Raw genomic sequence first — 17,928 nt, 5'->3', positions numbered from 1 at the left:
GAGACTCCACGGGAGGAGGCTGCGGAGGAGAACTGCAGGCTGAGATCACCGGAGCAGCCCGGAGACCAGCGGCAAGGGTAGGTGGATTAGCTGTTTCCCCTCCCCTGCATTCGGGACTGCTGGTGGGCTCCCCAGCGGGTGGAGAGATCTGCGGACACCAGCCCAGAGACCGCCGCCGCCTGCCAATGGTGAGCCTGTAGCAGACGTGGCACCAGGTTCCCCACTTCCTTCGGGCACCTCCGTGTGCACAGACCCGAGAGCCACGCGGCAGGCACCATGTTGCCTCCTCTTCCCCTCCGCCGACCCTACCCACGGCTGCCCAGAGAGACAATACAGCCACCAGCCGGAGGAACCTCCAGGGAACGGGACCTTCCCGTTTGGGACCCTACACCTGACTCAGGGGAACTCAGACTGTGAGCTCCCTACTCGCCCGCCCTCCCAGGTGCTGCTGGGACGGCATTCCCAGGAGAACGGTGCCGATTCACGGGCTGAGAGACATAGACCCAGCTTGGGCTCCCTGTGGGATAAATGGGACCAGAAATCCTCTCCCAGGTAGGGATACAGTTTGAACTCTGGGACACAGAGGTCGGACCTGCAGACCAGATCCCCTGCACCGAGGGCTAGCATTGCCCAGGGCACAGAAGGGTTATACGTGAACAGCCTGCTGAGGTGTGTGTGCCTCCAGGGGCAGATCGGCGTCCTAGAGGGCAACCCTCCTCCCAGGAGGAGGCCGTGCGCCCAACCCAGGTGGCGTTCCTGTGCAGGGAACCTCCCCGCCGGCATCACAGTCCGGGGAGGCCTGGTGGCTTGTGGTCTGGCCTGCTGGCAGAGGCCCAGGAGTAGCTGCGGAGTTGGGGAGGGTGGCAAGAAGCGAGGCCCGCTCCAGACTGCGGGTCTCAGACAGACCCACCCCCACACCCAGACTTTCTGGCTGAGCGGGACCATTCCAGCCCCGCCCTGACAGCTTTCCCTGGAAGCAGAGAACAGAACTTTGACCCCAGCTAACAGCAAGAGGGAAGGCTTACCCAACCCAGCTCCGCCGAGTACAAGAGCTCTTAACAGGACACAAAATCAACAGTATAGCCTGTTCCTCCAAGCAAACGTCACCTACTGACAGGGACAGCATCTTGCACAGCCTTTCCATGGTACCCACTGACTCAATATACAGGGAGTGGTCCAATTTCACCCACAGACACCACCTAACGCCTCAGAAACTAAACAAGGTGTGTGAATACCCAAACAATAACCTAAAGGAAAGAAACAACAACTGATCAACATGGGAAGAAATCAGCGAAAGAACTCAGGAAATATGAAGAACCAAATGGAAAACACACCCCCAAAGAGGAGCACCAGCCCCCTAGAAATGGACACCAACCAAAATCAGGCAACCAATATGACAGAAGAGGAATTTCGTATGTGGATCATAAGAACATAAACCGAGCTGCAACAACAACTCAATAACCAACACAAAGAAACCACAAAAAGTCTCCAGGATATGGGAAAAGAAATAGACACAATGAAGAAAAGTGTAACCGAACTCCTGGAAATGAACAATCAATTCAAGGAACTACAAAATACAGTCTCAAGAACAGGGTAGATCAAACAGAAGAAAGAATCTCAGAGATTGAAGATAACACCCTCCAATTAAATAAATCAGTCACAGAAATAGAGCAGAGAAACAAGAGAAAAGAGCAAAGCCTACAAGAGCTGTGGGATTATGTGAAGAAACCTAATGTGAGTGTCATAGGCTTACCAGAAGGGAAAGAAGAGAACACTCAAGGGTTGGACAAGCTGTTTGAAGATATAATAGAGGAAAATCCCAGGCCTTGCTCAAAATCTTGATATACAAATTCAAGAAGCTCAGAGGACCCCTGGGAGATTCAATGCAAACAGGAAGACGTCACGACATGCAGTCATCAGACTGACCAAAGTATCAACTAAAGAGGCCCTTCTAAGAGCTGTAAGACAAAAGAAGCAAGTAACATACAAGGGAAAGCCAATACGAATAACATCAGACTTCTCTAATGAGACTTTACAAGCAAGGAGAGACTGGGGCCCCATTCTCACTCTTTTGAAACAAAACAATGCCCAGCCTAGAATATTATTCCCTGCAAAACTAAGCTTCATATATGAAGGAGAAATAAAAACATTCTCAGACAAGCAAAGGCTCAGAGAATTCACCAAGACAAGACCAGCCCTACAAGAAGTACTTAAAACAGCGTTATGCACGGAACATCATAATAATAACCCACGAATATAAAAACAACCAAAACCCAAAGATATTAAAGGCCAGATATTACAATGGCTCAAGAAAGAAATCATAGCAACAACATCCAACCCAACAGAATGATCAGTAATCTACCTTACCTATCAGTTCTCTCAATAAATGTGAATGGCTTAAACTCTCCACTCAAGAGACATAGGCTGGCTGAATGGATAAGGAAATACAGGCCAAGTATATGCTGTCTTCAAGAAACACATCTAACCTGCAAGGATGCATATAGACTAAAAGTAAAAGGATGGAGATGAATATTCCAAGAAAATAGAAGCCAAAAGAAGGCTGGTGTGGCAGTTCTAATTTCAGACGATTTAGTTTTTAAACCAACAAAAGTAGTGAAAGACAAAGAGGGTCATTATATAATGGTGAAAGGCACAGTCCAACAAGAAGAGATAACAATTTTAAATATATATGCACCCAACTTAGGTGCACCCAGATTCATAAAGCAAACCTTACTGGATCTAAGCAAATGGATTAATAGCAACTCCATAATCGCCGGAGATTTCAACACCCCACTGACGGCACGAGACAGATCCTCCAAACAGAAAATTAATAAAGAAATAATGGACTTAAACAAAACTCTAGAACAATTGGGTCTGACAGACATCTACAGAACATTCTACCCAAAATCCACTGAATATACGTTCTTCTCATCAGCTCACGGGACATTCTCTAAGATTGACCATATCCTAGGACACAAAGTAAATCTCAAGAAATTTAAAAAAATAAAAATCATACCATGTACCTTCTCAGATCACAGTGGAATAAAACTAGAAATCAACCCTAACAGAAACACACATTTCTACACTAAAATGTGGAAATTAAACAACCTCCTACTAAATGATTACTTCGTCAATGAAGAAATCAAGACGGAAATAAAAAAGTTCTATGAAGAAAACGACAATGGAGAGACAAGTTATCAACTCCTCTGGGACACAGCTAAAGCAGTTCTGAGAGGAAAGTTTATCTCCATAAATGCCTATTTAAAAAGTCACAAAGATCAGAAATAGACATTCTAATGAAACGACTCAAAGAGCTGAGAAAAAAAAGAACAGACCAACCCCAAACCCAGCAGAAGAAGTGAAATCAACAAGATCAAATCAGAACTAAATGAAATTGAAAACAGGAAAGCTATTCAGGAGATTAATAAAACAAAAAGTTGGTTCTTTGAAAAAATAAACAAAATTGACACACCATTCGCTAAGCTAACGAAAAGCAGAAAAGAGAAATCTCTAATAAGCTCCATCAGGAATAAAAAAGGAGATATCACAGCTGATCCCAAAGAGATACAAGATACAATTTATGAATACTACAAAAATTTTTATGCACACAAACTGGAAAATGTGGAGGAAATGGACAAATTTCTAGAAACACACAGCCTCCCTAGGCTCAACCAGGAAGAAATAGATTCCCTGAACAGACCAATCTCAACAGCTGAAATACAAACAGCAATTAAAAATCTCCCTAAAAAGAAAAGTCCCGGTCCAGATGGCCTCACACCTGAATTTTACCATACTTACAAAGAAGAACTTGTACCTGTCTTGCAGAAAATATTCCACAACATCGAGAAGAACGGAAACCTCCCCGACACCTTTTATGAAGCGAATATTACTCTGATACCAAAACCAGGAAAGGATGCAACAAAAAAAGAAAACTACAGACCAAATCCCTAATGAATATAGATGCAAAAATTTTCAACAAAATCTTAGCTAACCGAATCCAGACACTTATCAAAAAAATAATCCACCAGGACCAAGTGGGCTTCATCCCAGGGATGCAGGGATGCTTCAACATACATAAATCTATAAATGCAATTCAGCACATAAACAGAAGCAAAAACAAAGACCACATGATTCTTTCAATAGATGCAGAAAAAGCTTTTGACAAAATTCAACACCCTTTCATGATACGAACACTTAAGAAAATAGGCATAGAAGGGACATACCTAAAAATGATACAAGCCATATATGACAGACCCATAGCCAACATCATACTGAATGGGGAAAAATTGAAATCATTCCCACTTAGAACTGGAACCAGACAAGGCTGACCACTATCTCCACTTCTGTTCAACATAGTACTGGAAGTCTTTGGTACAGCAATGGGACAGGAAAATGGAATCAAAGGTATCCAAATAGGGGCAGAAGAGATCAAACTTTCACTGTTTGCTGATGATATGGTATTATATTTAGAAGACCCCAAGGATTCAACCAAGAAACTCCTGGAACTGATCAATGAATTTAGTAAAGTCTCAGGATACAAAATCAATACACAGAAATCAGAGGCATTCATATACGCCAACAACAATCTAATTGAGAACCAAATCAAAGACTCAATTCCCTTCACAATAGCAACAAAGAAATTAAAGTACCTAGGAATTTACTTAACCAAAGACGTAAAAGACCTCTACAAGGAGAACTATGAAACATTGAGGAAGGAAATAGCAGAGGATGTAAACAGATGGAAATCCATACCATGCTCGTTGATCGGCAGACTCAATATCATCAAAATGTCTATACTACCCAAACTGATCTACAGATTCAATGCAATACCTATTAAAATCCCATCAGCATTCTTCACAGATATAGAAAAAATAATTTTATGTTTCATATGGAACCAAAGAAGACCCCGAATATCAAGAGCAATTGTAGGCAACAAAAACAAAATGGGAGGCATTAATATGCCAGATATCAAACTATACTACAAAGCTGTAGTAATTAAAACAATATGGTATTGGCACAAAAAGAGGAATATTGACCAGTGGAACAGATGTGAGAATCCTGATATAAAACCATCCTCATATAGCCATCTAATCTTTGACAAAGCAGACAAAAATATACGATAAGGAAAAGAATCCCTCTTCAATAAATGGTCCTGGGAAAACTGGATAGCCACCTGTAGAAGGCTAAAACAGGACCCACACCTTTCACCTCTCACAAAAACCAATTCACGCTGGATAACAGACTTAAACCTAAGATATGAAACTATTAGAACTCTAGAGGAAAAAGTTGGAAACACTCTCCTAGACATTGGCCTGGGCAAAGAGTTTATGAGGAAGTCCCCAAAGGCAATCACAGCAGCAATAAAAATAAAGAAATGGGACATGATCAAATCACAAAGCTTCTGCACAGCCAGAGAAATAGTCATGAAAGTAAACAGACAACCTACAGAATGGGAGAAAATTTTTGCATCCTATGCATCCGATAAGGGACTGATAACTATAATATACTTAGAACTCACGAAAATTAGGAAGAAAAAATCAAATAACCCCATTAAAAAGTGGGCAAAGGACTTGAACAGAAACTTTTCTAAAGAAGACAGAAGAATGGCCAACAAACATATGATGAAATGCTCAACATCTCTAATCATCAGGGAAATGCAAATCAAAACCACAATGAGATATCACTTAACCCCAGTGAGAATGGCCTTTATCAAAAAATCTCCAAGCAATAAAAGCTGGCGTGGTTGCGAAGAGAGAGGAACACTCCTACACTGCTGGTGGGACTGCAAACTAGTTCAACCTCTGTGGAAAGCAATATGGAGATACCTTAAAGAGATACAAGTGAATCTACCATTTGATCCAGCAATCCCATTGCTGGGCATCTACCCAAATGATCCAGTGACACTCTACAAAAAAGACACCTGCACTCGAATGTTTATAGCAGCACAATTCATAATTGCAAGGCTGTGGAAACAGCCCAAGTGCCCATCAATCCAAGAATGGATTAATAAAATGTGGTATATGTATACCATGGAGTACTATTCAGCTCTAAGAAACAATGGTGATATAGCACATCTTATATTTTCCTGGTTAGAGCTGGAACCCATACTACTAAGTGAAGTATCCCAAGAATGGAGAAACAAGCACCAGATATACTCTCCAGCAAACTGGTATTAACTGGGTAGCACCTAAGTGGACACATAGGTGCTACAGTAATAGGGTATTGGGCAGGTGGGAGGGGGGCGGGGGGCGGGTATATACATACATAATGAGTGAGATGTGCACCATCTGGGGGATGGTCATGATGGAGACTCAGACTTTTGGGGTGAGGGGGGGAAATGGGCATTTATTGAAACCTTAAAATCTGTACCCCCATAATATGCCAAAATAAAAAAAAAAAGAAGAGATAACAATTTTAAATATATATGCACCCAATTTAGGTGCACCCAGATTCATAAAGCAAACCTTACTGGAGCTAAGCAAATGGATTAATAGCAACTCCATAATCGCCGGAGATCTCAGCACCCCACTGACGGCACGAGACAGATCCTCCAAACAGAAAATTAATAAAGAAATAATGGACTTAAACAAAACTCTAGAACAATTGGGTCTGACAGACATCTACAGAACATTCTACCCAAAATCCACTGAATATACGTTGTTCTCATCAGCTCACGGGACATTCTCTAAGATTGACCATATCCTAGGACACAAAGAAAATCTCAAGAAATTTAAAAAAATAGATATCATACCATGTACCTTCTCACATCATAGTGGAATAAAACTAAAAATCAACCCTAACAGAAACTCACATTTCTACACAAAAACTTGGAAATTAAACAACCTCCTACTAAATTTTTACTTCGTAAATGAAGAAATCAAGACGGAAATAAAAAAGTTCTATGAAGAAAACGACAATGGAGAGACAAATTATCAACTCCTCTGGGACACAGCTAAAGCAGTTCTGAGAGGAAAGTTTATCTCCATAAATGCCTATTTAAAAAGTCACAAAGATCAGAAATAGACATTCTAATGAAACGACTCAAAGAGCTGGAAAAAGAAGAACAGAACAACCCCAAACCCAGCAGAAGAAGTGAAATCAACAAGATCAAATCAGAATTAAACAAAATTGAAAACAGGGAAGCTATTCATGAGATTAATAAAACAAAAAGTTGGTTCTTTGAAAAAATAAACAAAATTGACACACCATTCGCTAAGCTAACGAAAAGCAGAAAATGGAAATCTCTAATAAGCTCCATCAGGAATAAAAAAGGAGATATCACAACTGATCCCAAAGAGATACAAGATACAATTTATGAATACTACAAAAATCTTTATGCACACAATCTAGAAAATGTGGAGGAAATGGACAAATTTCTAGAAACACACAGCCTCCCTAGGCTCAACCAGGAAGAAATAGATTCCCTGAACAGACCAATCTCAACAGCTGAAATACAAACAGCAATTAAAAATCTCCCTAAAAAGAAAAGTCCCAGTCCAGATGGCCTCACACCTGAATTTTACCATACTTACAAAGAAGAACTAGTACCTATCTTGCAGAAACTATTCCACAACATTGAGAAGAACGGAAACCTCCCCGACACCTTTTATGAAGCGAATATTACTCTGATACCAAAACCAGGAAAGGATGCAACAAAAAAAGAAAACTACAGACCAAATCCCTAATGAATACAGATGCAAAAATTTTCAACAAAATCTTAGCTAACCGAATCCAGACACTTATCAAAAAAATAATCCACCACGACCAAGTGGGCTTCATCCCAGGGATGCAGGGATGGTTCAACATACGTAAATCTATAAACGCAATTCACCACATAAACAGAAGCAAAAACAAAGACCACATGATTCTTTCAATAGATGCAGAAAAAGCTTTTGACAAAATTCAACACCCTTTCATGATACGAACACTTAAGAAAATAGGCATAGAAGGGACATACCTAAAAATGATACAAGCCATATATGACAGACCCATAGCCAACATCATACTGAATGGGGAAAAATTGAAATCATTCCCACTTAGAACTGGAACCAGACAAGGCTGCCCACTATCTCAACTTCTGTTCAACATAGTACTGGAAGTCTTTGGTACAGCAATGGGACAGGAAAATGGAATCAAAGGTATCCAAATAGGGGCAGAAGAGATCAAAGTTTCACTGTTTGCTGATTATATGATATTGCATCTAGAAAACCCCAAGGATCCAACCAAGAAACTCCTGGAACTGATCAATGAATTTAGTAAAGTCTCAGGATACAAAATCAATACACAGAAATCAGAGGCATTCATATACACCAACAAAAATCTAATTGAGAACCAAATCAAAGACTCAATTCCCTTCACAATAGCAACAAAGAAATTAAAGTACCTAGGAATATACTTAACCAAGGACATAAAAGACCTCTACAGGGAGAACTATGAAACACTGAGGAAGGAAATAGCAGAGGATGTAAACAGATGGAAATCCATACCATGCTCGTGGATCGGCAGACTCAATATCATCAAAATGTCTATACTACCCAAACTGATCTACAGATTCAATGCAATACCTATTAAAATCCCATCAGCATTCTTCACAGATATAGAAAAAATAATTTTACGCTTCGTAGGGAACCAAAGAAGACCCCGAATATCAAGAGCAATTCTAGGCAACAAAAAAAAAAAATGGGAGGTATTAATTTCCCAGATATCAAACTATACTACACAGCTGTAGTAATTAAAACAACCTGGTATTGGCACAAAAATAGGAATATTGACCAGTGGAAAAGATGTGAGAATCCTGATATAAAAGCATCCTCATATAGCCATCTAATCTATGACAAAGCAGACAAAAACATTTCTGGGGGAAAGAATCCCTCTTCAATAAATGGTCCTGGGAAAACTGGATAGCCACCTGTAGAAGGCTAAAACAGGACCCACACCTTTCACCTCTCACAATAACCAACTCACGCTGGATAACAGACTTAAACCTAAGGTATGAAACTATTAGAACTCTAGAGGAAATATTTGGAAACACTCTCCTAGACATTGGCCTGGGCAAAGAGTTTATGAGGAAGTCCCCAAAGGCAATCACAGCAGCAACAAAAATAAATAAATGGGACATGATCAAACTACAAAGCTTCTGCACAGCCAAAGAAATAGTCATGAAAGTAAACAGACAACCTACAGAATGGGAGAAAATTTTTGCATCCTATGCATCCAATAAGGGACTGATAACTAGAATATCCTTAGAACTCACGAAAATTAGGAAGAAAAAAATCAAATAACCCCATTAAAAAGTGGGCAAAGGACTTGAACAGAAACTTTTCTAAAGAAGACAAAAGAATGGCCAACAAACATATGAAGAAATGCTCAACATCTCTAATCATCAGGGAAATGCAAATCAAAACCACAATGAGATATCACTTAACCCCAGTGAGAATGGCCTGTATCAAAAAATCTCCAAACAATAAATGCTGGTGTGGTGGCGGAGAGAGAGGAACACTCCTACACTGCTGGTGGGACTGCAAACTAGTTCAACCTCTGTGGAAAGCAATATGGAGATACCTTAAAGCGATACAAGTGAATCTACCATTTGATCCAGCAATCCCATTGCTGGGCATCTACCCAAATGATCCAATGACACTCTACAAAAAAGACACCTGCACTCGAATGTTTATAGCAGCACAATTCATAATCGCAAGGCTGTGGAAACAGCCCAAGTGCCTATCAATCCAAGAATGGATTAATAAAATGTGGTATATGTATACCATGGAGTACTATTCATCTCTAAGAAACAATGGTGATATAGCACATGTTATATTTTCCTGGCTAGAGCTGGAACCCATACTACTAAGTGAAGTATCCCAAGAATGGAAAAACAAGCACCAGATATATTCTCCAGCATACTGGTATTAACTGGGTAGCACCTAAGTGGACGCATAGGTACTACAGTAATAGGGTATTGGGCAGGTGGGAGGGGGAGGGGGGTGTGTATATACATACATAATGAGTGAGATGTGCACCATCTAGGGGATGGTCATGATGGAGACTCAGACTTTTGAGGGGAGGGGGAGTAATGGGCATTTATTTAAACCTTAAAATCTGTACCCCCATAATATGCCGAAATAAAAAAAAAAAAATTCTAGACCAGAAGATCTAACTTCCAAATAGTAGGGATTCCAAAAAGTATAAGAGAAAACAGATAGAGAGAAAACAGAGAGAAATAGGGAAAATAAACAGGAGCCTCTCAGCACCTGGACATGTTGTAAGATCAAAGGAAGGTATACAATGTAAAGAATTTCTCCCTGAGAGGGAACAAAAAGTGTGGAGCAGGCTCATCCTAAACAAAGATCTGAGAGATCTTAAGAATTCCTAGCCAGATAGACTGATGAAGGCATTTCCTTCTCAAAGCCAGTCAGTAAAGCCTAGAGGCTCTGAATACAACAAAACAAGGCTTCAAGGAATGAGGGTAGGGGGAAAATAAAGCAAATATGATGCAACTAAAGGAGCACAATTGTATTCTAGTAATCAACCCCAAAGAAATGGGGTTGCCCAACAAATAATTCAAAATAATTTTTTCAAGAATTCTACTACATGAGAACACAAACAGATAATTCAACAATAGCAGAAAAACAATGCCTGAACAAAACAGGAAGTTCAGTAAAGTGATAGAAATCGTAAAAAGAACTAAACAGAAATTCTCAAGATGAATAATACAATAAATTAAATGAAAAATGCAATATAGAATATTAGCAGCAGACACAACCAAGCAGAAGAATGAATCTGTGAACTCAAAATAAGTCATTTGAAATTACAAAGTCAAAGGAGGAAAAGAATAAAAAGGAATGAAGGAAGCTTACAGGAGTTATGGGACTCCAAAAAGAGAGCTAATATTTGCATTGTGGCAATTCAAGAAGCAGAAGAGAGAAAAAAGAAGCAGAAAGCATATTTAAAGAAATAATGGCTGAAAAACTTCCCAAATCTAGGGAGATATATGGATATCTAGGTACATGGAGTTCAAATATCCCCAATTATAGTTCAAAGAAGACACACCAAGATACATTATAAACAAAATATAAAAAAATCACAAAGTGAAACTTTTTAAAGAAGGAAAGAAAACAGGCTTGTTACATGTAAGAAAGGGAAGCTTCATAAGGTTATCAGTGAGTTTCTCAGAAGAAACCTTATGGGCCAGGCGAGAGAGAGTAAGGTGATATATTCAAAGTGCTGAAGGGAAAAAATCTGCCAAATAAGAATATTTTATTTGGCAAATCTGTCATTCAAAATCAATAAGAAATAAAGATTTTCCTAGGCAAACAAAAGATGAGGGAGTTCACCACCACTAGACTGCCGTACAAGAAATGTTTAAGGGAATTCTTCAAGCTGAAAGAAAAGGATGCTAAATAGTAACATGAACATATGAAAGTATAAGGTACTATGGAAAAGTAAGTACATAGTCAAATTCAGAACACTCAAATACTGTAAATGGGTTATGTAAATCAGTTATATATTTAGCAGAAAGGTTAAAAGACAAAACTATTAAAATAATAAAAGCTATAATAATTTGTTAAGGGATATACAATATTAAAAGTTGTAGAGGCTGCTCCTACTTCCCTGAAGCAACCGAATGGCTATGGAAGCTGAAGAAACAATGAAATGGCTTCAGAAGTTCTCTGAGCTTAATAAAATGACCCTAGACCAATTGAACAGTGAGAGCAAGACCAGCTTACTGACATCATCCTAATTGTTGAAGGACACCATTTTAAGGTCTATGAGGCTGTTTTGGCTACTTACTGTAAGTTCTTCTACTAATTCTTTTAGAAGTTTACTCTGGAACCTTTTGAGGAAATCAAAGGTGTTAGTAAAATGAATTTTTGTCATTTAATTGAGTTTACATACACATCAAAATTAATAATACAAGGAGAAGCAGCCAATGATGTATGTAAAGCAGCAGAGGTTCTACAAATGCTAAAAGATATCAAAATCCTTGAAGTCAGGAACAAAGAAAATTCAACTCCATTAGAAGAAAATACCACAGGAAAAAGTGAGGCAAAAAAAAGAATATTGCAGAAACTTCAAATGGTATCACTGAATCAATGCCATTTGCACAGTCAGAACTTGTTGAAATTGAGTGGAGATTGCTGAAGGCACAAAGTGGAAGATTAAGTGGCTTCTGCCAAACCGTCCAATAAATACAGAGCACAGGTTCCTCTGATAATTACACTCAAGCACTGTTGGTGGATATTACAGCAAGTACCATCAAGGTGATAGAAAGGGGCAGATTAAAGAAGAAGATGGCTGTGCATCTGAACCTACAAGCAAGCAGGTGGAAGGTATTGAAATTGTGGAACTTCAACTATTATGTGTGAAGGTCTTACTCCATTATGAGAAATGCAACTATTCATTTAAATTATTTTACCATTTTAAGAAACATATGAAATCACACTATACTGAGAGTTTCAAGTGTGAAATATGCAAAAAAAAGGTATCTTTGGAAGAGTTCATGGAAACTACACCAAAATATTACCATCTCAAAGAATCTGGAGTCAGTAGGAAGCAAAGAACTGGGAAAAAATTATATATGTCAATACTATGAGAAACAATTTGATCCATTTTGGAAATTTTATGGAGCATCTTTGAAAACATAACAGGTAAAAATCTTTTTGGATGTCCAAATTGCCATGAACAATTTGCTAGTAACATCACCCTCAAATGTCACTTCATTGCATGCCAAACTAGAGTGAGGGCAAAAAAGGGATGAAAGAAACTTTATGAATACCAGGTCTGTAACAGTGTGTTTAACAACCGACATCAGTTTAAATATCACTTGGTAATACATACTGGAAATAAACTCAACCATTGTACTTTATGTCACTTGTGGTTTATGTAAAGAAATGGATTAGGGAAGCATCTCAGTAATATTCACAATATTTCAGGGCATCTAGTCACCAAAGAATTTCTTTCAGCAGAAACGTATGCAAACTGAACCTGTGACATCAATGACTATCATAAAACAAGTTGGGGCCGGGCGCGGTGGCTCACGCCTGTAATCCTAGCTCTCTGGGAGGCCGAGGCGGGTGGATTGCTCAAGGTCAGGAGTTCAAAACCAGCCTGAGCAAGAACGAGACCCCGTCTCTACTATAAATAGAAAGAAATTAATTGGACAACTGATATGTATATAAAAAAATCAGCCAGGCATGGTGGCGCATGCCTGTAGTCCCAGCTACTCGGGAGGCTGAGGCAGAAGGATCTGTCGAGCCCAGGAGTTTGAGGTTGTTGTGAGCTATGCTGATGCCACGGCACTCACTCTAGCCTGGACAACAAAGCGAGACTCTGTCTCAAAAAAAATAAAAAAAATAAAAATAAAAAAATAAAACAAGTTGGGAAGGTGCACATGCTACCATTGCTTTGAGTCTAGGTGGATTCAGCACAAGGGACTGTGGAACAAGTCCATCCAGATCTGCTCTAGGATAGGCAAGAGCCCAATATACATGAGTAAACTTCCAGAGGAGGTCCAAGTGAGTTATCTAGAAGTGGATCAGAGATTATAGGGGGGCGGAGCAAGATGGCGGAGGAATAACACCGCTAGACAGAGTGTCTCTGCAGAAAAGACTGATTCTAGCAGAAATTAGAGGAAAGAAGCAAGAAGACGAGCATACAGCGGACAAGGGCCGGAAGGAGGGGTACCTGAGACCCCGGGAGACTCCACGGGAGGAGGCTGCGGAGGAGAACTGGAGGCTGAGACCACCGGAGCAGCCCAGAGACCAGCGGCAAGGGTAGGTGGATTTGCTGTTTCCCCTCCCCTGCATTCGGGACTCCTGGTGGGCTCCCCAGCGGGTGGAGAGACCTGCAGACACCAGCCCAGAGACCGCCGCCGCCTGCCAATGGTGAGCCTGTAGCAGACGTGGCACCAGGTTCCCAACTTCCTCCGGGCACCTCCGTGTGCACAGACCCGAGCCACGAGTCAGACACCATATTGCCTCCTCCTCCCCTCCACCGACCCTACCCACGGCTGCCCAGAGAGACAATACAGCCACCAGCCAGAGGCACCTCCAGGGAACAGGACCCTACACCTGACTCAGGGGAACTCAGACTGTGAGCTCCCTACCTGCCCCCCCTCCCAGGTGCTGCTGGCACCGTGTTCCCAGGAGAACGGTGCCGACTCAGAGGCTGAGAGACATAGACCCAGCTTGGGCTCCCTGTGGGTGAATTGGGACCGGAAATCTTCTCCCTGGTGGGGATACAGTTTGAACTCTGGGACCCAGAGGTCGGACCTGCAGACCAGATCCCCTGCACCGAGGGCTAGGATTGCCCGGGGCACAGAAGGGTTACACGTGAACAGCCTACTGAGGTGTGTGTGCCTCCAGGGGCGGATCGGCGTCCTAGAGGGCAACCCTCCTCCCAGGAGGAGGCCGTGCGCCCAACCCAGGTGACGTTCCTGTGCAGGGAACCTCCCCTCCAGCATCACAGTCCGGGGAGGCCTGGTGGCTTGTGGTCTGGCCTGCTGGCAGAGGCCCAGGAGTAGCTGCGGAGTTGGGGAGGATAGAAAGAAGCGAGGCCCGCTCCAGACTGCGGGTCTCAGACAGACCCACCCCCACACCCAGACTTTCTGGCTGAGCGGGACCATTCCAGCCCCGCCCTGACAGCTTTCCCTGGAAGCATAGAACAGAACTTTGACCCCTGCTAACGGCCTGAGGGCAGGCTTACCCAACCCAGCTCTGCCCAGAACAAGAGCTGTTAACAAGACACAAAATCAACAGTATAGCCTGTTCCTCCAAGCAAACGCCACCTACTGACAGGGACGGCATCTTGCACAGCCTTTCCACGGTACCCACTGACTCAATATACAGGGAGTGGTCCAATTTCACCCACAGACACCACCTAACGCCTCAGAAACTAAACAAGGTGTGTGAATACCCAAACAATAACCTAAAGGAAAGAAACAACAACTGATCGACATGGGAAGAAATCAGCGAAAGAACTCAGGAAATATGAAGAACCGAACGGAAAACACACCCCCAAAGAGGAGCACCAGCCCCCTAGAAACGGACACCAACCAAAATCAGGCAACCAATATGACAGAAGAGGAATTTCGTATGTGGATCATAAGAACACTCACCCAGCTGCAACAACAACTCAATAACCAACACAAAGAAACCACAAAAAGTCTCCAGGATATGGGAAAAGAAATAGACACAATGAAGAAAAGTGTAACCGAACTCCTGGAAATGAACAATCAATTCAAGGAACTACAAAATACAGTGGAAAGTCTCAAGAACAGGGTAGATCAAACAGAAGAAAGAATCTCAGAGATTGAAGATAACACCCTCCAATTAAATAAATCAGTCACAGAAATAGAGCAGAGAAACAAGAGAAAAGAGCAAAGCCTACAAGAGCTGTGGGATTATGTGAAGAAACCTAATGTGAGGGTCATAGGCTTACCAGAAGGGAAAGAAGAGAACACTCAAGGGTTGGACAAGCTGTTTGAAGATATAATAGAGGAACATTTCCCAGGCCTTGCTCAAAATCTTGATATGCAAGTTCAAGAAGCTCAGAGGACCCCTGGGAGATTCAATGCAAACAGGAAGACGTCACGACATGCAGTCATCAGACTGACCAAAGTATCAATAAAGAGGCCCTTCTAAGAGCTGTAAGACAAAAGAAGGAAGTAACATACAAGGGAAAGCCAATACGAATAACATCAGACTTCTCTAATGAGACTTTACAAGCAAGGAGAGACTGGGGCCCCATTCTCACTCTTTTGAAACAAAACAATGCCCAGCCTAGAATATTATTCCCTGCAAAACTCAGCTTCGTATATGAAGGAGAAATAAAAACATTCTCAGACAAGCAAAGGCTCAGAGAATTCACCAAGACAAGACCAGCCCTACAAGAAGTACTTAAAACAGTGTTACGCACAGAACATAATAATAACCCACGAATATAAAAACAACCAAAACCCAAAGATATTAAAGGCCAGATATTACAATGGCTCAAGAAAGAAATCATAGCAACAACATCCAACCCAACAGAATGATCAGTAATCTACCTTACCTATCAGTTCTCTCAGTAAATGTGAATGGCTTAAACTCTCCACTCAAGAGACATAGGCTGGCTGAATGGATAAGGAAATACAGGCCAAGTATATGCTGTCTTCAGGAAACACATCTAACCTGCAAGGATGCATATAGACTAAAAATAAAAGGGTGGAGATCAATATTCCAAGCAAATAGAAGCCAAAAGAAGGCTGGTGTGGCAGTTCTAATTTCAGATGATTTAGTTTTTAAACCAACAAATGTAGTAAAAGACCAAGAGGGTCATTATATAATGGTGAAAGGCACAGTCCAACAAGAAGAGATAACAATTTTAAATATATATGCACCCAACTTAGGTGCACCCAGATTCATAAATGAAACCTTACTGGAGCTAAGCAAATGAATTAATAGCAACTCCATAATCGCCGGAGATTTCAACACCCCACTGACTGCACGAGACAGATCCTCCAAACAGAAAATTAATAAAGAAATAATGGACTTAGAAGTGGATCACATTTAGACTGAAGAAGGTACTGAACTGCATGTAAGAGGAGCTGCATGTTGTGTGGGTAAATCAGATGCCAATGGAAGTACAAACTGAGCTTCTAGAAGGATACTTGGATTACATGACCCCTGAAATCATGAACCAAGAGGATTGAGAACCTAGCAAAACAGATGCTGCCAGGGAAGATCATAAAGATGCTGAGGGTTTACAGACCAAACCAACATGGGATTCCCAAGCTGAAAAGGCAGGGAAGGAGGATAGGACAGCTATGCCAGTTTTAAAATAAAATAACAAATGAATATATTTTTAAATTTACATGTGTTTTTTAACTGATTATGGATAGTGTGACTTCTCCTTAAGCTAATGCACAAGTGAACCAACATTAAACTATTTCCTGTTTTCTTCTTGTGCTGAACTGTTTCTATTGAAACAAACTGATTTCCTTCCCCCATTTAATACCATAGAGGAGGGATCTTTCCCATAAATGAAGGGGATCTTTGAAAAGTATATTTCTGCAAACTTAAATGGATTATATTTCTATTATATAGTTGGGTATAAATTTGTTTATTTTCATTGTGGAAAAGGTTCTCCCTTTTCTGTTGTCCAGGTTATGCTGTTCCTCAATTTTTTTTCCATATTATACAATCAACCATAAAATCATTAGAGTATAAGTTTATGTATTTTCAAGCATGTTAGAAAATTGAATATATAGGAAATACAAGCTACCTGAATAAAAGTGCATTGTCAGTGTGCAGGTTAATTTTGGCTTTCTTTAGTTTGAATTAACATTTTTGCCTACCCCAGTAGTCACGGATGCCATCTCTGCAACAAAAAGAGTAGTGGGTGGAAAAATTTCTAGAGTGTAAAAAAAAAAAAATCTACACCCATGTGCCCTTTCAAAACCAACTAAAATTCTATGAAGCATTTCTGGTTTTTTCAAAGTCGTGCTGTAAGGAGAAATGTAGGTGATATTACAATACTTTACATTTTTGCTTATAACGACAAGCATCAATTCTTTGTCACTTAAGTTAGATTGAGAAATTTCATTTAATAGCAGCTGAAAGACCATTCCAATTGGGAAAATTTATTTACATTTGTGGTAAACTTTATTTTTTGTGAAAAGTTGCACTAGTATTTTACCACCAGATGGAAAAATGTCAACATAATTTAAAAATTAATGTATTTAAGATAAAGTACAGGACGGGCCGTGCCTGACACACGCCCGTCGCCAGCGTTGAGCCAACGACTGACCCACTGAGATTCCAAGTGACGGGGGCTGCGCAGGTGATACCAGGTCGGGGAGCTGCCTGGCTCCTCGGCCCACCGCCACTGGCCTCCACCCCCTGCCCCACGACTTGGCCGCCGTGATGCCCTGACATGCCCCCTGACCCC

General features: G+C 41.0%; 1 pseudogene; it reads left to right on the top strand.

Moving 5' to 3' along the window:
- Positions 1 to 11,629: 11,629 nt before the first annotated feature.
- Positions 11,630 to 16,822, top strand: LOC105861854 (zinc finger protein 131-like; annotated as a pseudogene).
- The last annotated feature ends 1,106 nt before the right edge of the window (positions 16,823 to 17,928 follow it).

This window comes from Microcebus murinus, unplaced genomic scaffold, assembly GCF_040939455.1.
Source record: "Microcebus murinus isolate Inina unplaced genomic scaffold, M.murinus_Inina_mat1.0 scaf008_hap2_Mmur4.0, whole genome shotgun sequence".
Lineage (NCBI taxonomy): Eukaryota > Metazoa > Chordata > Mammalia > Primates > Cheirogaleidae > Microcebus > Microcebus murinus.
This window is presented reverse-complemented; position numbering and strand designations above follow the sequence as displayed.